Here is a 20,089-nt window from a genome sequence, read left to right as displayed (position 1 = left end):
CTGCATGATGATTGGATGATCTGTCTGAGGCTGAATCCCTTTTTGATTGACAGTGAAATGAGCGAATCAGCGATCTTTTGGTGTAAACATCCGTGGGAGCATTTTCATTCTGTTCTGAGTTGAACCGGAGACTTTCCTAATCCTCTTAGCGGCATTTACTTTGTTAAAAACGACGAGCGACAAATCGAGCTTCTATTTCTGGTGTTTTTTTGTAGCTGCTTGTGTTTGGAGACTGACTTCTATCACTCTTTCTGACTTCTATCGCAGTTTCTGTCCCTACCGAGCAGCGGGTGCTGCTGAGCTCCTCCACCGTCACAAAGCGCTCACAGGCGGACAAACTTCACACGAGCCTCGCGCCAGTCCCAGCTAGCGAGCTAGCTAGGTAGCAAGCTGCACATAATGGCAGACAATTTGAATGTTGTGGACCGGATTTTGGCGAAGCCATTTGATAGTCTTCCTTAAGAAGAAAAACTTAAACAGCAGGGCAGATCAACTCCTCAGATTAATTTGGTGCAATGTTTGTGCATTGCTATGCACAAACATTGCTGTGATGTTGTGGATTTCTATGTTCATTTTGGAGATTAAGTATTGTATTTATTATTTATTTAATTTTGATTACAACTTTATTTTTCTGTAAGATAATGTGAATGTCATTTGATTCTATTTTGAATTTGGATATTGAACATTTTGCACACCATTGCACATCTGAAAGAAATTAAACTATTTAACGTGTTTACTATAAATGCAGTCTCCTGCCTGCTGATGTTACTTTCAAATAGTTAAATTAATGAGCCATACTTATACATCACTCTGTATGTAAAAGTTAATTAAAACATATTTATGTGTTTGCTACCCCTTTAAGGTTTAAAAACAAGAATGACACCTGTGTGATGTAAGATAATTACAAATAATGCTAATGATTGTGGGTACGTTACACACATAACAGTGTAGCCTATGGAATAATGAGGCATCTGATGCTGAGGTGATGGTAGGGGGCCCCCAAATGAAATTCTGCTCAAGGCCCCATAAAGGCTTGGGCCGGCCCTGGCTGAGGATGCCGACTCGTCTTCTCCCTCAGGAGGCCTTTCAGGCACGTCCAACTGGGACGAGGCCCCAGAGAAGCTCCAGCACACACTGGGGGGTTATATCTCCCAGCTGTCTTGGGAATGCCGAGGGATTCCCCAACAGGAGGTTGAGGAATAGCATAGGGAATTGTGGGATGAGCTGCTTGGTCTGCTCCCATCACAAGCCAGGTCAGCAGCAAATGAATGAATGAATGAGCTGATGAAATGGTTAAGGAAGTGTTGTGAAAGAAAGTGTAGTGAAACGGACCCACAACAGGGGGCGTAAATGAATGGACAATGAATGAGCCTGAGGCTGAGTATCTTGAGGATTTTAAACGGTCCAATGTACCTGTCCTTCAACTTAGGGGAGTCCACTTGGAGGGGGATGTCCTTAGTTGAAAGCCACACCTCCTGCCCAGGATGGTATGCAGGGGCCGGGGAACGCCAGCGGTCTGCATGGGCCTTAGCCCTCGTCCGGGCCTCCAACAAGGCAGAACGGGCGGTGCACCACACCCGACGGCATCTTCGCAGGTGGGCCTGGACCGAGGGCACACCGACCTCTCCCTCCACCACGGGAAACAGTGGGGGCTGATACCCCAAACACACCTCAAACGGGGAGAGGCCAGTGGCAGAGGACACCTGGCTGTTATGTGCGTACTCGATGTCCGCCGTCTTTCTTGCCCACAAAAAAGAAACCTGCACCCATCGGGGAGGTGGAGTTCCGGATCAGCCCGGCAGCTAATGAGTCCCGGATGTAGGTCTCCATTGATTCGCGCTCAGGACATGAGAGGTTGTACAGCCTGCTGGACGGGTACTCGACGCCCGGGATCAAATGAATGGCACAATCGTACGGACGGTGCGGGGGAAGGGCGAGTGCCAGATCTTTGCTGAAGACGTCAGCAAGGTCGTGGTACTCAACCGGCACCGCCGTCAGATTGGGGGGGACTTTAACCTCCTCATTAGCAATTAAACCGGGGGGAACCGAGGATCCTAAACACTCCCGGTGGCAGGTTTCGCTCCACTGAGCCTCAATCCGGCGATTGTGTTTCACCATCCACGGGAAGCCCAAAATCACGCGGGAGGTAGGAGTGACAAAAAACTCAATCTCCTCCCGATGATTCCCAGACACCACCAGAACTACTGGTTGTGTCTTGTATGTGATTAAAGGGAGAAGGGTGCCATCTAGTGCCTGAACCTGCAAAGGTGAAGGAAGCGCCACCAGAGGGAGCCCTACCTCCCTTGCCCATCTGCTGTCCAGCAGATTCCCTTCTGACCCTGTGTCCACCAGTGCTGGGGCTTGAAGGGTTAAATCCCTGCTCAGGATCGTAACTGGGAGACGTGTGGAAATACGTGTATGTCCCACGTGAATGTCTTGGCCCACCCTTAACCCAGTTTCTAAGGGCGGGCGTTCGTGTTTAACCGCTTGGGGCAGTCTCTCTGCTGATGCTCACTTGAGCCTCAGAAAAAGCACTCCCCGCGGGCCAGTCTCCTCTGTCTGTTAGATGATCTTAATTTGGCCCTGCTCGTGTCCATAGCATCGTCAGCAGGGGGAGCTGTTGCCACACGGAGCGCCGAGGCTGTGGAGCGTGGGGAGGGCAGAACCTTTTCGGACCCGGAAGGGAGAGGGACGGCGCGTGCCCGGCCACATCCTTCGTCTTGCTCCCGACGGTGTTCTTCTAATCGATTGTCTAAACGTATGACTAGATCGATAAGTCCGTCCAAATCCCGCGGTTCCTCCTTGGCCACCAGGTGCTCCTTCAGGACCGACGACAGTCCGTTTATGAAGGTGGCGTGGAGCGCAGTCGTATTCCAGCCGGACCTCGCAGCCGTGATGCGGAAGTCGACTGCATATTCAGCTGCGCGCCGACGCCCCTGTCTCATAGACAGCGGCACAGTTGACGCGGTCTCACCTCTGTTAGGGTGATCAAAAACCGTTCTGAACTCCCTCACAAACCCAGTATAAGTGGTAAGGAGCCGTGAATTCTGCTCCCAAAGCGCCGTAGCCCAAGCGCGTGCCTCACCTCAATTCAATTCAATTCAATTTTATTTATATAGCGCCAAATCACAACAAACAGTTGCCCCAAGGTGCTTTATATTGTAAGGCAAGGCCATACAATAATTATGTAAAAACCCCAAAGGTCAAAACGACCCCCTGTGAGCAAGCACTTGGCGACAGTGGGAAGGAAAAACTCCCTTTTAACAGGAAGAAACCTCCAGCAGAACCAGGCTCAGGAAGGGGCAGTCTTCTGCTGGGACTGGTTGGGGCTGAGGGAGAGAACCAGGAAAAAGACATGCTGTGGAGGGGAGCAGAGATCGATCACTAATGATTAAATGCAGAGTGGTGCATACAGAGCAAAAAGAGAAAGAAACAGTGCATCATGGGAACCCCCCAGCAGTCTACGTCTATAGCAGCATAACTAAGGGATGGTTCAGGGTCACCTGATCCAGCCCTAACTATAAGCTTTAGCAAAAAGGAAAGTTTTAAGCCTAATCTTAAAAGTAGAGAGGGTGTCTGTCTCCCTGATCTGAATTGGGAGCTGGTTCCACAGGAGAGGAGCCTGAAAGCTGAAGGCTCTGCCTCCCATTCTACTCTTACAAACCCTAGGAACTACAAGTAAGCCTGCAGTCTGAGAGCGAAGCGCTCTATTGGGGTGATATGGTACTACGAGGTCCCTAAGATAAGATGGGACCTGATTATTCAAAACCTTATAAGTAAGAAGAAGAATTTTAAATTCTATTCTAGAATTAACAGGAAGCCAATGAAGAGAGGCCAATATGGGTGAGATATGCTCTCTCCTTCTAGTCCCCGTCAGTACTCTAGCTGCAGCATTTTGAATTAACTGAAGGCTTTTTAGGGAACTTTTAGGACAACCTGATAATAATGAATTACAATAGTCCAGCCTAGAGGAAATAAATGCATGAATTAGTTTTTCAGCATCACTCTGAGACAAGACCTTTCTGATTTTAGAGATATTGCGTAAATGCTAAAAAGCAGTCCTACATATTTGTTTAATATGCGCTTTGAATGACATATCCTGATCAAAAATGACTCCAAGATTTCTCACAGTATTACTAGAGGTCAGGGTAATGCCATCCAGAGTAAGGATCTGGTTAGACACCATGTTTCTAAGATTTGTGGGGCCAAGTACAATAACTTCAGTTTTATCTGAGTTTAAAAGCAGGAAATTAGAGGTCATCCATGTCTTTATGTCTGTAAGACAATCCTGCAGTTTAGCTAATTGGTGTGTGTCCTCTGGCTTCATGGATAGATAAAGCTGGGTATCATCTGCGTAACAATGAAAATTTAAGCAATACCGTCTAATAATACTGCCTAAGGGAAGCATGTATAAAGTGAATAAAATTGGTCCTAGCACAGAACCTTGTGGAACTCCATAATTAACTTTAGTCTGTGAAGAAGATTCCCCATTTACATGAACAAATTGTAATCTATTAGACAAATATGATTCAAACCACCGCAGCGCAGTGCCTTTAATACCTATGGCATGCTCTAATCTCTGTAATAAAATTTTATGGTCAACAGTATCAAAAGCAGCACTGAGGTCTAACAGAACAAGCACAGAGATGAGTCCACTGTCCGAGGCCATAAGATCATTTGTAACCTTCACTAATGCTGTTTCTGTACTATGATGAATTCTAAAACCTGACTGAAACTCTTCAAATAGACCATTCCTCTGCAGATGATCAGTTAGCTGTTTTACAACTACCCTTTCAAGAATTTTTGAGAGAAAAGGAAGGTTGGAGATTGGCCTATAATTAGCTAAGATAGCTGGGTCAAGTGATGGCTTTTTAAGTAATGGTTTAATTACTGCCACCTTAAAAGCCTGTGGTACATAGCCAACTAACAAAGATAGATTGATCATATTTAAGATCGAAGCATTAAATAATGGTAGGGCTTCCTTGAGCAGCCTGGTAGGAATGGGGTCTAATAAACATGTTGATGGTTTGGATGAAGTAACTAATGAAAATAACTCAGACAGAACAATCGGAGAGAAAGAGTCTAACCAAATACCGGCATCACTGAAAGCAGCCAAAGATAACGATACGTCTTTGGGATGGTTATGAGTAATTTTTTCTCTAATAGTTAAAATTTTGTTAGCAAAGAAAGTCATGAAGTCATTACTAGTTAAAGTTAATGGAATACTCAGCTCAATAGAGCTCTGACTCTTTGTCAGCCTGGCTACAGTGCTGAAAAGAAACCTGGGGTTGTTCTTATTTTCTTCAATTAGTGATGAGTAGTAAGATGTCCTAGCTTTACGGAGGGCTTTTTTATAGAGCAACAGACTCTTTTTCCAGGCTAAGTGAAGATCTTCTAAATTAGTGAGACGCCATTTCCTCTCCAACTTACGGGTTATCTGCTTTAAGCTACGAGTTTGTGAGTTATACCACGGAGTCAGGCACTTCTGATTTAAAGCTCTCTTTTTTAGAGGAGCTACAGCATCCAAAGTTGTCTTCAATGAGGATGTAAAACTATTGACGAGATACTCTATCTCACTTACAGAGTTTAGGTAGCTACTCTGCACTGTGTTGGTATATGGCATTAGAGAACATAAAGAAGGAATCATATCCTTAAACCTAGTTACAGCGCTTTCTGAAAGACTTCTAGTGTAATGAAACTTATTCCCCACTGCTGGGTAGTCCATCAGAGTAAATGTAAATGTTATTAAGAAATGATCAGACAGAAGGGAGTTTTCAGGGAATACTGTTAAGTCTTCTATTTCCATACCATAAGTCAGAACAAGATCTAAGATATGATTAAAGTGGTGGGTGGACTCATTTACTTTTTGAGCAAAGCCAATAGAGCTTCATGTTTAATTGTCATCTGTCTTGTGTGTATTTGATCAGGTCTGTTCCACTCCTGCGTCCTCACCTGGCAATCTGGTTTTGTGCTCCTGTTTTGTCTTCATTCTGTCCACCCGGCCTCTCGTGTCTCATGTCCACTGTTCACTCTGCTTGTATCCCCCCGTCTCCTGCCTCTTGTATTTTCGACTTATGTAATATCAACATGCATTTTGTTTCTTTGATTATTCTGAGTGTCTCTGTGTTCTCGTTGGGTTTGCATTTATTTCGTCGGTGTATATTTGTTTATGTGTCCTGATCTTGAGTTATGTTCTGTCACTTGGGTATGTCTTGGTATTTGCTGCCCTCTTGTGCTCCCTTTTGGTTTGTACATGTTTCTTACCGTCTAATCAGTACACCTGTGTCTAATTAGTTCAGTTGGTTATTTAAAGTCACACGTCTGTGTTAGTCTTTGGGTCCATTGTTGTTTGTGCTTCTCATGTTCTGGTGGTATGCATATCCTATATTATAGATCATTGGTATTCTTTATGGTTACTTGTTAGTTTATGTCTTTAGTTAATTCCCAAGAGGATGAAGTATTTCAGTCTTTTTGTTTGAACTCCCTGTTTTAGTGTTTTGTTTTGTTTTTCTCCTCACTCAGTGTTCATGGTTAGTTTGTTTTTCTGTTGAATCCTTTCCCACGACTGTTTTGTGTTTCACTGACTGAGCATTAAACTTGGGCTTGATTTGGAACTCATCTTTGTCTTGGCTGTTCTGCATATTGGGGTTCTACTTTTGATTAGTTCCTGGCTCCAAATTCTGACAGTTTTTGGAAAACAAATTTTGTGTCACGAGCACTTTAAGCGGATGCAACGCCGGCACAAACCCCATAAATATACAACATAAAGCAGACATATTTTGCAGATATCACATCTGTCTTACAAATTCATGTGTTGCTGGTTTTTCTGCAGTTCAGCAGATTTTCAGCTCACTGTTATTTTTGTAGGAGCAGCCTCCACCAGTCTGACCACAATGCAGCACCAGGAGATGTGAGGAGGAAAAGGACAAGATGGACTCGACCCCTGTGCCTCAAAGTTTCTGCTGCATGTTGCCTTACAGAAACGTATTCAGGATGTACAGGCGGACGATGTATGTGGTTATTTAATTTAATTTGACGCCAGATAAAGTCCATGTTCTGCAGGAGCATTCCATGGGTCATTAACCCTGAGGTTCCTGCTGCAGGTGAGATCAAACTTGACTTTGGGTTGGACAGTGGCGCATGTGAGTATAGTTACCAAATAATATATTAATCATATGATATTTGAGATTAATATTCTAAATGATTATCTCTCAATATCAACAGATACTGGGACTTTTACCATATTTTCTGGAGTATAAGTATGTTTTCATTAGTTTCGATGGTCCTATATAAGTTTCACTCCAGTGCAGCTTATATGATGAAAAATCACACATGCATTATTTATAATAATTATAATTAATATTTATACAGGATTTTCTGAGGAATCGAACCACTAAACAAAATAAACTCCATTAAAAATAATAACAGAGCCAATAATAAAAGTACACCACAATAATGCACAAAAATTCCAAATTAAACAGCTGATAATACAGAAAAAAGGTGCAACTTGTACTCCAGAAAGTACAGTATTGTTAGCTTCAGCCAACAAAGAGGAGGCAGAAGGATAATGAAGTAAATTAAGTTTATCTTCTTTTATTTAAGAATGGCAGGTGAACCGTAAACTGGGGTGAACAGGGACAAAAGTTGAGAAAGTTATTTAAGGTGTTAAATAGACAATTTTTTTTATGCCAAACTTTGATATTTTCCAAAATGAATGGTCACTCAATCCTTTTTACTTTCTTTTGCAGAATTAGATTCTAAAAGTAGTCCTGCAGGAACAGTGGTACAAAGTTCCGTACCATGTCGTCAAGCTAAAATGGATATATCTTCAAAACTTTCTCATTGCAGAGGAAACTACTGAGGACAAGGCTTTTTGCTTAGCATTACCTCTGGAATCATGTTGGATATGTAAACTTTTGAATGCCACTGACTGTGTTTACTAGAACTTGTTTTTTCAACTTCAGAAAATTCTAGTTTTTGAAGGGGGTGAATAGGGACAAGATGCCACGAATATACAAACCTAAGCCAGGTGCCAAAACACATAAAAACATGAGAAAGAGGACATTGAAAAAGCACTAGCAGCTGTAAAGAAGGGAATGTCACTGAGGAAAGCAGAAGAGAAGTTTAAAATACCCAAAAGTGTACTGAGTAGGCATAAGAAAAATGCTAACATAAAACAAAAGGGAGGTCAGTTGGTACTGGGTGCAGAGGTTGAGGAACTTCTTGTAAACAGGCTTGTTGTGTGTGCAGAATGGGGCTACCCAATGGACTGTTTGGATCTCAGACTGATTGTTAAAGGACACCTGGACAGACGGGGTTTGCATATCAAGAAGTTCACAAATAATCTGCTGGGATCTGAGTGGGCATGCAGCTTCATGAAGAGACTTAAGGAGAAGTTGGCACAGAGAATGTGCCAAAACATCAAAAGACCCAGAGCTGGTTTATCCCCAGAAACAATAAATGCCTTCTTTGTCAACCTGAGCGAATCTCTGGAAGGAATTCCCCCTAGTAACATCATGAACTATGACGAGACAAACCTAGCAGATGATCCTGGACGTAAGAAGGTTATAATGAAGCGAGGTACCAAGTACCCAGAACGCATTATGAATAGCTCAAAATCAGCCACTTCTCTGATGTATGCTGGTTTGCTGGTTGTGGTTCTGTAATTTTCATCATAGGTGGGTCATTTCACAGTAACTGAGCATTTTGTGTCCTATGACTAGCTGCTGGAATAAAGGTTCATCAGACAACTCATGTAAGGCAATTAAACACCCTAAAATACTAAGAAGAACTATATTCTGTAGATGGAGTCCAAAATTATCGACACTTTATATTTTAGAAATCATAAATATACATATAAACGGATTACACTGCACTCACAATTAAAAGTTGCCAAACATAAATGAAAACTATAAAAGAAAGAAAAATGTCTGCACACTTAAATCCTTTATATATTTATTTAAAGGCCAAGCTTTCGGTTGACAGACCTTCCTCAGGGCTCAGTCACAAATGGAACATACAACACACATATCAATTACGACTCATCAGGTGTTCAGTAACACCTGCACCGATGAGTTGTAGTCCAAGTGTAGTGGGAGTTGTAGTTCTTCCCGTACTTCCTGTTTTCATAATTCCTCTACTCAAGGAAGCTAGGCATTAAATCTACGCCAATACAGAATTACCCTCCACAAAAAAATATATTTACATGTCAACACACATACATTCAAACAGTATTTGAATGTATGTGTGCTTTGCGCAAAGCAACGCCGTGATAAAGCCTGGACATGTTCTGGCTTGTCCAGCTAATGCACAATCACAATTGGATATTCACACGACTGGAAAGCAACCGGAATACGTCTGAAATCCACCTGAAAGCCGTCCTGTGAGACAAACACTGAGGTGGTTTTGTCCCGCGTAATGAACGGAGCCGTGGCGCGTCCCTCCGCTTTTCTTTCCATGAAAAAAACTCCTGTAACAGTGGAATGTGCCGGAAAAAGTGCTGATGTCCACATCTTCTGCCTTTTTGTGAAAGTCAGACGAGGTCCCGGATCAACAAAGCCTTCACGTCGGAAATGAGCTGGTTGTTCCAGCGGGGTGTCAGCCTGTCGATCGGGGCTGGGAGCACACCGCGCTCTCAGCAGTTGTGGACTGTCCTTAAAGCGGCAGTAACACCCCGTAATCTGTTTAATCCCCATAAAATCGTCCCTGAAAGCCATATTAATTTTTCGAACGGTGTCCACCTGGAGGTCTCTCACAGTTTCTGGAAAAAAATTGATGCAGCAAAGCTCCAAATCGTGTTCAGACTTTTATTCGCAATAAAAAACGACGAGAGGGGTAGACCACACCTCACTCAAAGCCTGCTCACAGGCGAATGACGCAACCGACAAGCATGAAAAAACTCACGCATGCGCACGAGGGTTCAAGCTTGTCTGACGCAATCACACGTGATTCAAATCCATATGGTTTTTGAAAAAAATAATAAGGTCGGATACTTTTCTAACAGACCTCGTATATATTTATTTTTCACTGATAGTCTCTGTTCTGCGATTCAGTGTCAGTGCTGTTACCAAACCATATTTTCTAGAGAGGGTGAACAGACTGACATTTAATTTAGTTCTTTCAGTGGCCAAAAGGTGTCTCCCTTGTACTTAATTTTGGAGGGAATTCAAAATGGCAGAAGTGGTGGCTTGTGTCTTCTAAATTTGGTAAGTACTCCTGATTTTTGGCCCAGTATGTTAATTCACTGTCAGTGCTGTTACTGTAATTTCGCTTATTATGTGCTGGAGAGAAAGGAGGAACAACTAGGGACGTAAGAGGCATGATGAGAGATGCAACCAGGGCAAAAGTATCAGCACAGTAAGCTTGTGGTTCATGAATGAAAGTGTATTTTGTCATTTTTTTGTCAGTGCTGTTACATCAGTGCCGTTAAGTTGCATGTGGTAACATCACTGACACAGAGTAACAGCAATGACAGTTCAATCAATCAATCAATTTTTTTATATAGCGCCAAATCACAACAAACAGTTGCCCCAAGGCGCTTTATATTGTAAGGCAAGACCATACAATAATTATGTAAAACCCCAACGATCAAAATGACCCCCTGTGAGCAAGCACTTGGCTACAGTGGGAAGGAAAAACTCCCTTTTAACAGGAAGAAACCTCCAGCAGAACCAGGCTCAGGGAGGGGCAGTCCTCTGCTGGGACTGGTTGTGTTGTGTGGGCCGCTGAAGAGGAGGTACTGCTGGCCCACCACCACCAGAGGGCGCCGCCGCCCCACAGGAGCAGCCTCGGTAACAGCTGTCACCCATCACCTGAGACAGCTGACGACAATTATCACTGGGGTATATCAGCAGGACGGCATCTCCACCTCATCGCCGAGATATCGTTCTACCTGGAAGGTAATAATCTCAGCTGACAGCTTGACAGTAACCTTTGTGATTTTTTGTGAGTGATTGCAGACTTTTTTCTCCAACGAGAGGTGGAGGTAGCTTCCCTGCCGTACAGGTTGCTGGGTGCAAACGCGCCCACGTTAATTGTGTTCTTGTTCCTCGCCAGCAGTACCAGGTCCGACACGCGGAGGCAGTGGCCACCTGGGAGTTCGGAACTTGGCGGCTCCAGTATTCCCGGGGTCCTGTGGCGGAGGAAACCGTGTGGTTCCGGTTCTACTTTGGAGAGGTGTCTCCTATCTTCGAGCCTGCCCACACGACACCTTTGTGAATTGAACTTTGTCCATTGTTGTAATTTGTTGTGTTTGTTGTGCACGTTCGCAACAGTAAAGTGTTGTTATTTGACCTATTCCATTGTCCGTTCATTTGCGCCCCCTGTTGTGGGTCCGTGTTCCTACACTTTCCCAACAGGTTGGGGCTGAGGGAGAGAACCAGGAAAAAGACATGCTGTGGAGGGGAGCAGAGATCGATCACTAATGATTAAATGCAGAGTGGTGCATACAGAGCAAAAAGAGAAAGAAACAGTGCATCATGGGAACCCCCCAGCAGTCTACGTCTATAGCAGCATAACTAAGGGATGGTTCAGGGTCACCTGATCCAGCCCTAACTATAAGCTTTAGCAAAAAGGAAAGTTTTAAGCCTAATCTTAAAAGTAGAGAGGGTGTCTGTCTCCCTGATCTGAATTGGGAGCTGGTTCCACAGGAGAGGAGCCTGAAAGCTGAAGGCTCTGCCTCCCATTCTACTCTTACAAACCCTAGGAACTACAAGTAAGCCTGCAGTCTGAGAGCGAAGCGCTCTATTGGGGTGATATGGTACTATGAGGTCCCTAAGATAAGATGGGACCTGATTATTCAAAACCTTATAAGTAAGAAGAAGAATTTTAAATTCTATTCTAGAATTAACAGGAAGCCAATGAAGAGAGGCCAATATGGGTGAGATATGCTCTCTCCTTCTAGTCCCCGTCAGTACTCTAGCTGCAGCATTTTGAATTAACTGAAGGCTTTTTAGGGAACTTTTAGGACAACCTGATAATAATGAATTACAATAGTCCAGCCTAGAGGAAATAAATGCATGAATTAGTTTTTCAGCATCACTCTGAGACAAGACCTTTCTGATTTTAGAGATATTGCGTAAATGCAAAAAAGCAGTCCTACATATTTGTTTAATATGCGCTTTGAATGACATATCCTGATCAAAAATGACTCCAAGATTTCTCACAGTATTACTAGAGGTCAGGGTAATGCCATCCAGAGTAAGGATCTGGTTAGACACCATGTTTCTAAGATTTGTGGAGCCAAGTACAATAACTTCAGTTTTATCTGAGTTTAAAAGCAGGAAATTAGAGGTCATCCATGTCTTTATGTCTGTAAGACAATCCTGCAGTTTAGCTAATTGGTGTGTGTCCTCTGGCTTCATGGATAGATAAAGCTGGGTATCATCTGCGTAACAATGAAAATTTAAGCAATACCGTCTAATAATACTACCTAAGGGAAGCATGTATAAAGTGAATAAAATTGGTCCTAGCACAGAACCTTGTGGAACTCCATAATTAACTTTAGTCTGTGAAGAAGATTCCCCATTTACATGAACAAATTGTAATCTATTAGACAAATATGATTCAAACCACCGCAGCGCAGTGCCTTTAATGCCTATGGCATGCTCTAATCTCTGTAATAAATTTTATGGTCAACAGTATCAAAAGCAGCACTGAGGTCTAACAGAACAAGCACAGAGATGAGTCCACTGTCCGAGGCCATAAGAAGATCATTTGTAACCTTCACTAATGCTGTTTCTGTACTATGATGAATTCTAAAACCTGACTGAAACTCTTCAAATAGACCATTCCTCTGCAGATGATCAGTTAGCTGTTTTACAACTACCCTTTCAAGAATTTTTGAGAGAAAAGGAAGGTTGGAGATTGGCCTATAATTAGCTAAGATAGCTGGGTCAAGTGATGGCTTTTTAAGTAATGGTTTAATTACTGCCACCTTAAAAGCCTGTGGTACATAGCCAACTAACAAAGATAGATTGATCATATTTAAGATCGAAGCATTAAATAATGGTAGAGCTTCCTTGAGCAGCCTGGTAGGAATGGGGTCTAATAAACATGTTGATGGTTTGGATGAAGTAACTAATGAAAATAACTCAGACAGAACAATCGGAGAGAAAGAGTCTAACCAAATACCGGCATCACTGAAAGCAGCCAAAGATAACAATACGTCTTTGGGATGGTTATGAGTAATTTTTTCTCTAATAGTTAAAATTTTGTTAGCAAAGAAAGTCATGAAGTCATTACTAGTTAAAGTTAATGGAATACTCAGCTCAATAGAGCTCTGACTCTTTGTCAGCCTGGCTACAGTGCTGAAAAGAAACCTGGGGTTGTTCTTATTTTCTTCAATTAGTGATGAGTAGAAAGATGTCCTAGCTTTACGGAGGGCTTTTTTATAGAGCAACAGACTCTTTTTCCAGGCTAAGTGAAGATCTTCTAAATTAGTGAGACGCCATTTCCTTTCCAACTTACGGGTTATCTGCTTTAAGCTACGAGTTTGTGAGTTATACCACGGAGTCAGGCGCTTCTGATTTAAAGCTCTCTTTTTCAGAGGAGCTACAGCATCCAAAGTTGTCTTCAATGAGGATGTAAAACTCTATAGATACTCTATCTCACTTACAGAGTTTAGGTAGCTACTCTGCACTGTGTTGGTATATGGCATTAGAGAACATAAAGAAGGAATCATATCCTTAAACCTAGTTACAGCGCTTTCTGAAAGACTTCTAGTGTAATGAAACTTATTCCCCACTGCTGGGTAGTCCATCAGAGTAAATGTAAATGTTATTAAGAAATGATCAGACAGAAGGGAGTTTTCAGGGAATACTGTTAAGTCTTCTATTTCCATACCATAAGTCAGAACAAGATCTAAGATATGATTAAAGTGGTGGGTGGACTCATTTACTTTTTGAGCAAAGCCAATAGAGTCTAATAATAGATTAAATGCAGTGTTGAGGCTGTCATTCTCAGCATCTGTGTGGATGTTAAAATCGCCCACTATAATTATCTTATCTGAGCTAAGCACTAAGTCAGACAAAAGGTCTGAAAATTCACAGAGAAACTCACAGTAACGACCAGGTGGACGATAGATAACAACAAATAAAACTGTTTTTTGGGACTTCCAATTTGGATGGACAAGACTAAGAGTCAAGCTTTCAAATGAATTAAAGCTCTGTCTGGGTTTTTGATTAATTAATAAGTTGGAATGGAAGATTGCTGCCAATCCTCCGCCTTGGCCCGTGCTACGAGCATTCTGGCAGTTAGTGTGACTCGGGGGTGTTGATTCATTTAAACTAACATATTCATCCTGCTGTAACCAGGTTTCTGTAAGGCAGAATAAATCAATATGTTGATCAATTATTATATCATTTACCAACAGGGACTTAGAAGAGAGAGACCTAATGTTTAATAGACCACATTTAACTGTTTTAGTCTGTGGTGCAGTTGAAGGTGCTATATTATTTTTTCTTTTTGAATTTTTATGCTTAAATAGATTTTTGCTGGTTATTGGTGGTCTGGGAGCAGGCACCGTCTCTACGGGGATGGGGTAATGAGGGGATGGCAGGGGGAGAGAAGCTGCAGAGAGGTGTGTAAGACTACAGCTCTGCTTCCTGGTCCCAACCCTGGATAGTCACGGTTTGGAGGATTTAAGAAAATTGGCCAGATTTCTAGAAATGAGAGCTGCTCCATCCAAAGTGGGATGGATGCCGTCTCTCCTAACAAGACCAGGTTTTCCCCAGAAGCTTTGCCAATTATCTATGAAGCCCACCTCATTTTTTGGACACCACTCAGACAGCCAGCAATTCAAGGAGAACATGCGGCTAAACATGTCACTCCCGGTCCGATTGGGGAGGGGCCCAGAGAAAACTACAGAGTCCGACATTGTTTTTGCAAAGTTACACACCGATTCAATGTTAATTTTAGTGACCTCCGATTGGCGTAACCGGGTGTCATTACTGCCGACGTGAATTACAATCTTACCAAATTTACGCTTAGCCTTAGCCAGCAATTTCAAATTTCCTTCAATGTCGCCTGCTCTGGCCCCCGGAAGACAATTGACTATGGTTGCTGGTGTCGCTAACTTCACATTTCTCAAAACAGAGTCGCCAATAACCAGAGTTTGATCCTCGGCGGGTGTGTCGTCGAGTGGGGAAAAACGATTAGAAATGTGAACGGGTTGGCGGTGTACACGGGGCTTCTGTTTAGAACTACGCTTCCTCCTCACAGTCACCCAGTTGGCCTGCTTTCCCGGCTGCTCGGAATCTGCCAGAGGGTAGCTAACGGCGGCTAAGCTACCTTGGTCCGCACCGACTACAGGGGCCTGGCTAGCTGAAGAATTTTCCATGGTGCAGAGCCGAGTCTCCAATTCGCCCAGCCTGGCCTCCAAAGCTATGAATAAGCTACACTTATTACAAGTACCGTTACTGCTAAAGGAGGCCGAGGAATAACTAAACATTTCATACCCAGAGCAGAAAAGTGCGGGAGAGACAGGAGAAGCCGCCATGCTAAATCGGCTAAGAGCTAGTAGCTACGCTAAGCTAGCGGATTCCTAAAAACACGCAAAGTGAATAATGTGTAAATAATTTAGAGGTGATTCAGCAGAGGGAGTGCTTTAGTTAAGGCACGTAAAGATTACACTGGGAAACAAATCTTAATCTAGATAACTAGATCAATCTAACTGTGCAGATTAAACAGCTAACAGATACAGAAAAACACCGCTGTGCTCCGGAAAAGGAAGTGATACAATACCGCAGTGAGAGCCAACCACCAGTAGAGGCTCCAAATGCAATGCCCTTATATACCCTTATATTTCAGATATTTTATTGAAAACAGTGCTTTTTTATAGTCGAGGACTACTGTTGGAGGCTTGTGGAGGACTTTGTTCATGAGATGGTATACAACCCCAATTCCAGTGAAGTTGGGACATTGTGTAAAATGTAAATTAAAAACAGAATACAATGATTTGCAAATCCTCTTCAACCTATATTCAATTGAATACACCACAAAGACAAGATATTTAATGTTCAAACTGATAAACTTTGTTTTTGTGTAAATATTTGCTCATTTTGAAATGGATACCTGCAACACGTTTCAAAAAAGCTGGAACAGTGGTATGTTTACCACAGTGATACATCACCTTTCCTTCTAACAACACTCAATAAGCATTTGGGAACTGAGGACACTAATTGTTGAAGCTTTGTAGGTGGAATTCTTTCCCATTCTTGCTTGATGTACGACTTCAGTTGTTCAACAGTCCGGGGTCCCCGTTGTCGTATTTTGTGCTTCATAATGCATCACACATTTTCAATGGGTGACAGGTCTGGACTGCAGGCAGGCCAGTCTAGTACCCGCACTCTTTTAATTCAGTTCAATTTATTAATTTATATAGCGCCAAATCACGACAAAGTCGCCCCAAGGCGCTTCACATAATTCACAACAACACAAATTAATCTAAAATCAAAATTAAAAGCAAGAAAAGCACAGTTAAAAGATAAAACACAGTAGAATAAAAAAAAAATTACAAAGCAAACACAAAGAGATTAAAAAATTAATGATAAGACAGTCTAAAAAAGTGGGTCTTCAGTCTTGATTTAAAAATCTCCACCGTGTCAGACTGCCGAATAACAGCAGGTAGATCGTTCCAAAGAGCCGGACCATGGTAGGAGAAGGCTCTATACCCCACAGACTTTTTGTTCATCCTCGGGAACACACAGAAACCCTGCGCCCTGTGAACACAAAGGCCTCGCAGGTACGTAGGGCTTAACCAAGTCCGCCAAGTAGGAAGGCGCCAGTCCATGAACAATTTTATAAACCAACAATAAAACTTTAAAATCCAATCTGGCAGAAACCGGTAGCCAATGAAGGGATGCCAGAATGGGAGTAATGTGGTCAAACCTTCTACTTTGTGTCAAAATTCTGGCAGCAGCATTCTGCACCAACTGAAGTCCTCGAATGCTAGACTGCAGCAGGCCAGAGAATAAAGCATTACAATAATCCAATCTAGAAGAGACAAATGCGTGAATCAGAGTCTCAGCATCGGCCATAGACAGGATGGGGCGAATCTTTGCTATATTTCTCAGATGAAAGAAAGCAGTCCTCGTAATGTCCCTAATGTGGAGGTCAAAGGACAACGTAGGATCAAAGATTACCCCAAGGTTCCTCACTTTGTCAGTATGATGTATAACACATGAACCTAGGCTAAGCACCAGCTGATCAAATTGGTGCCGATGTCTTGCTGGGCCAAGAACCATCATTTCAGTCTTATCAGAGTTCAAAAGTAGAAAGTTGCTAGACATCCAACTTCTCACTGCTGCAAGACAGTCCTGTAAAGATTTTATGTGGACAGGATTTCCAGCAGTTATCGGCATATACAACTGAGTATCATCAGCATAACAATGAAAAGCAACCCCGAAACGCTGCAAAATGTTCCCAAGGGGTGCCATATACAGGGAAAAAAGCAGGGGACCCAGAACGGATCCCTGCGGAACCCCGCACTTCATGCCCTTAAAGTCAGAGGTAGTGTCATTGCACAAAACACAATGGGAACGACCAGACAGATAAGACATCAGCCACACAAGAGCAGTTCCAGTAATCCCGAAACAGTTTTCTAGCCTATCAAGTAGAATATGATGATCAACTGTGTCAAACGCAGCACTGAGATCCAACAACACCAATGCTGTAGTAGTATCTGAGTCCATTGCTCGCAGAAGAGCGTTAACTACTTTAATAAGTGCTGTTTCTGTGGAGTGATGTCTTCTAAAAGCAGACTGCAGTGGCTCAAAAGGTCATTCTCAGTAAGATAGTCCACAAGCTGACGTGAAACCACCTTTTCCAGAATTTTAGAGCAGAATGATAGATTTGATATCGGCCTATAATTTTTCAATTCACCAGGATCAAGATTAGATTTCTTGAGTAGTGGTTTAACCACTGCAGATTTAAAACAATTTGGAACAGATCCAGAGTTTAAAGAAAGGTTAACAATTTCCAGCACAGTCGGCCCAAGAATGGGCCAAAGATCCTTAAACAGTTTTGTTGGTATAAGATCAAATAAACAAGTTGTGCTTCTAGTAGACATCACGAGTTTCGTCAGCACACCTTGTGAGATACTGTTAAATTCTGTGAATCTAGGTAGCACCTCATTAGTAGTCCCCAGCTTAGTAGCTGAATACAATGATTGGGCCAAAGTTTTACTATGAAGCCACGCTGTTGTAACACGTGCAGAATGTGTCTTGGCATTGTCTTGCTGAAATAAGCAGGGACGTCCCTGAAAAAGACGTTGCTTGGATGGCAGGATGTGTTGGTCCAAAACCTGGATGTACCTTTCAGCATTGATGGTGCTATCACAAATGTGTAAGTTGTCCATGCCATGGGCACTAACACACCCCCATACCATCACAGATGCTGGCTTTTGAACTTTGTGCTGGTAACAATCTGGATGGTCTTCTTCCTCTTTTGTCCAGAGGACACGATGTCCATGATTTCCAAAAACAATTTGAAATGTGGACTCATCAGACCACAGCACACTTTTCCACTTTGCATCTGTCCATTTCAAATGAGCTCGGGCCCAGAGAAGGCGGCGGTGTTTCTGGATGTTGTTGATGTATGTCTTTCACTTTGCATGGTAGAGTTTTAACTTGCACTTGTAGATGTAGTGAGGAACTGTGTTAACTGACAATGGTTTTCTGAAGTGTTCCTGAGCCCACGCGGAAAGATCCTTTACACAATGATGTTGGTTTTTAATGCAGTGCCACCTGAGGGATCAAAGGTCACGGGCATTCAATGTTGGTTTTCGGCCTTGCTGCTTAAGTGTAGAAAGTTCTCCAGATTCTCTGAATCTTCTCATTATATTGTGGACTGTAGATGGTGGAATCCCTAAATCCCTTGCAATTGAACATTGAGAAACATTGTTCTTAAACTGTTGGACTATTTTTTTATGCAGCTGTTCACAAAGTGGTGATCCTCATCCCATCATAGGTTGTGAATGGCTGAGACTTTTGGGGAAGCTCCTTTTATAACCTATCATGACACTCACAATTAGTGTCCTCAGTTCCCAAATGCTTATTGAGTGTTGTTAGAAGGAAAGGTGATGTAACACAGTGGTAAACATACCACTCTCCCAGCTTTTTTGAAATGTGTTGCAGGCATCCATTTCAAAAGGAGCAAATATTTGTACAAAAACAATAAAGTTTATCAGTTTGAACATTAAATATCTTGTCTTTGTGGTGTATTCAATTGAATATAGGTTGAAGAGGATTTGCAAATCATTGTATTCTGTTTATTTACATTTCACACAACGTCCCAACTTCAATGGAATTGGGGTTGTAATTTTCTCAACTTTTTGATGGTGACGTTTCAACTCTGAATTGGTGAAACTCCACATAAGCTAAGTTGCTGAAGCCCTTGTGTTTCAGTACTTGTTGCAATGTTTAAGTTTGAACAAAATAATTGAAACAAGTAGCTGATAACTGCATTTCGAAGGCACAAATTGCCTAGGAGGAGAGGCACATTGTGATGGTCATTGTTCAGTGTTCAGATCTATGGAAAAGAAGTAAAAAACTCAGGATATAAAGAAATGTTGATAGGGCGTGTGGTACCTTATTCTATATGAATAAAAGTTGTTTCTGTTTAGGTGTTGTATTTAACTGGTAATGTTCTGGTAACAGTAATGACAAGTCACAGCACTGACATAGGTCAGTACTGTTACTAGGTTTTCATTCCTGTTACCCTTTGTTTTTGTTAAATTTCTTTATCTAAAATGGTCTGACAGAAGGGTTATGCCATGTTTCGTTTTCTACCATTAGTACGTCATCATTTTATGGCTGTGAATTTATCGTGTTACTGGATTCTTGTCATTTTGTTATTTGGAAGTTGTTATTCCAAGAAAATAAAGCTTGTGTTTGCATGAATTTCATGTTTCATATAGTTTCTTTCACACGGCAGTGTGGGAAAGGGACACACTTTGTGCATGTTAACCACAGAAATCTCACAAAGGAAAGTTTGTTTCATAGAGCCTTGTGTTCCATGACATCTGGTAACAGCACTGACAGTTCAGCTCGGTACGAGCATATAAAATATCTAAAAAAATGGAAAGTTGCAT

The sequence above is a fragment of the Thalassophryne amazonica genome, chromosome 13 (assembly GCF_902500255.1).
Source record: "Thalassophryne amazonica chromosome 13, fThaAma1.1, whole genome shotgun sequence".
NCBI classification, from domain to species: Eukaryota; Metazoa; Chordata; class Actinopteri; order Batrachoidiformes; family Batrachoididae; genus Thalassophryne; species Thalassophryne amazonica.
Note: the sequence above shows the minus strand (reverse complement) of the source record.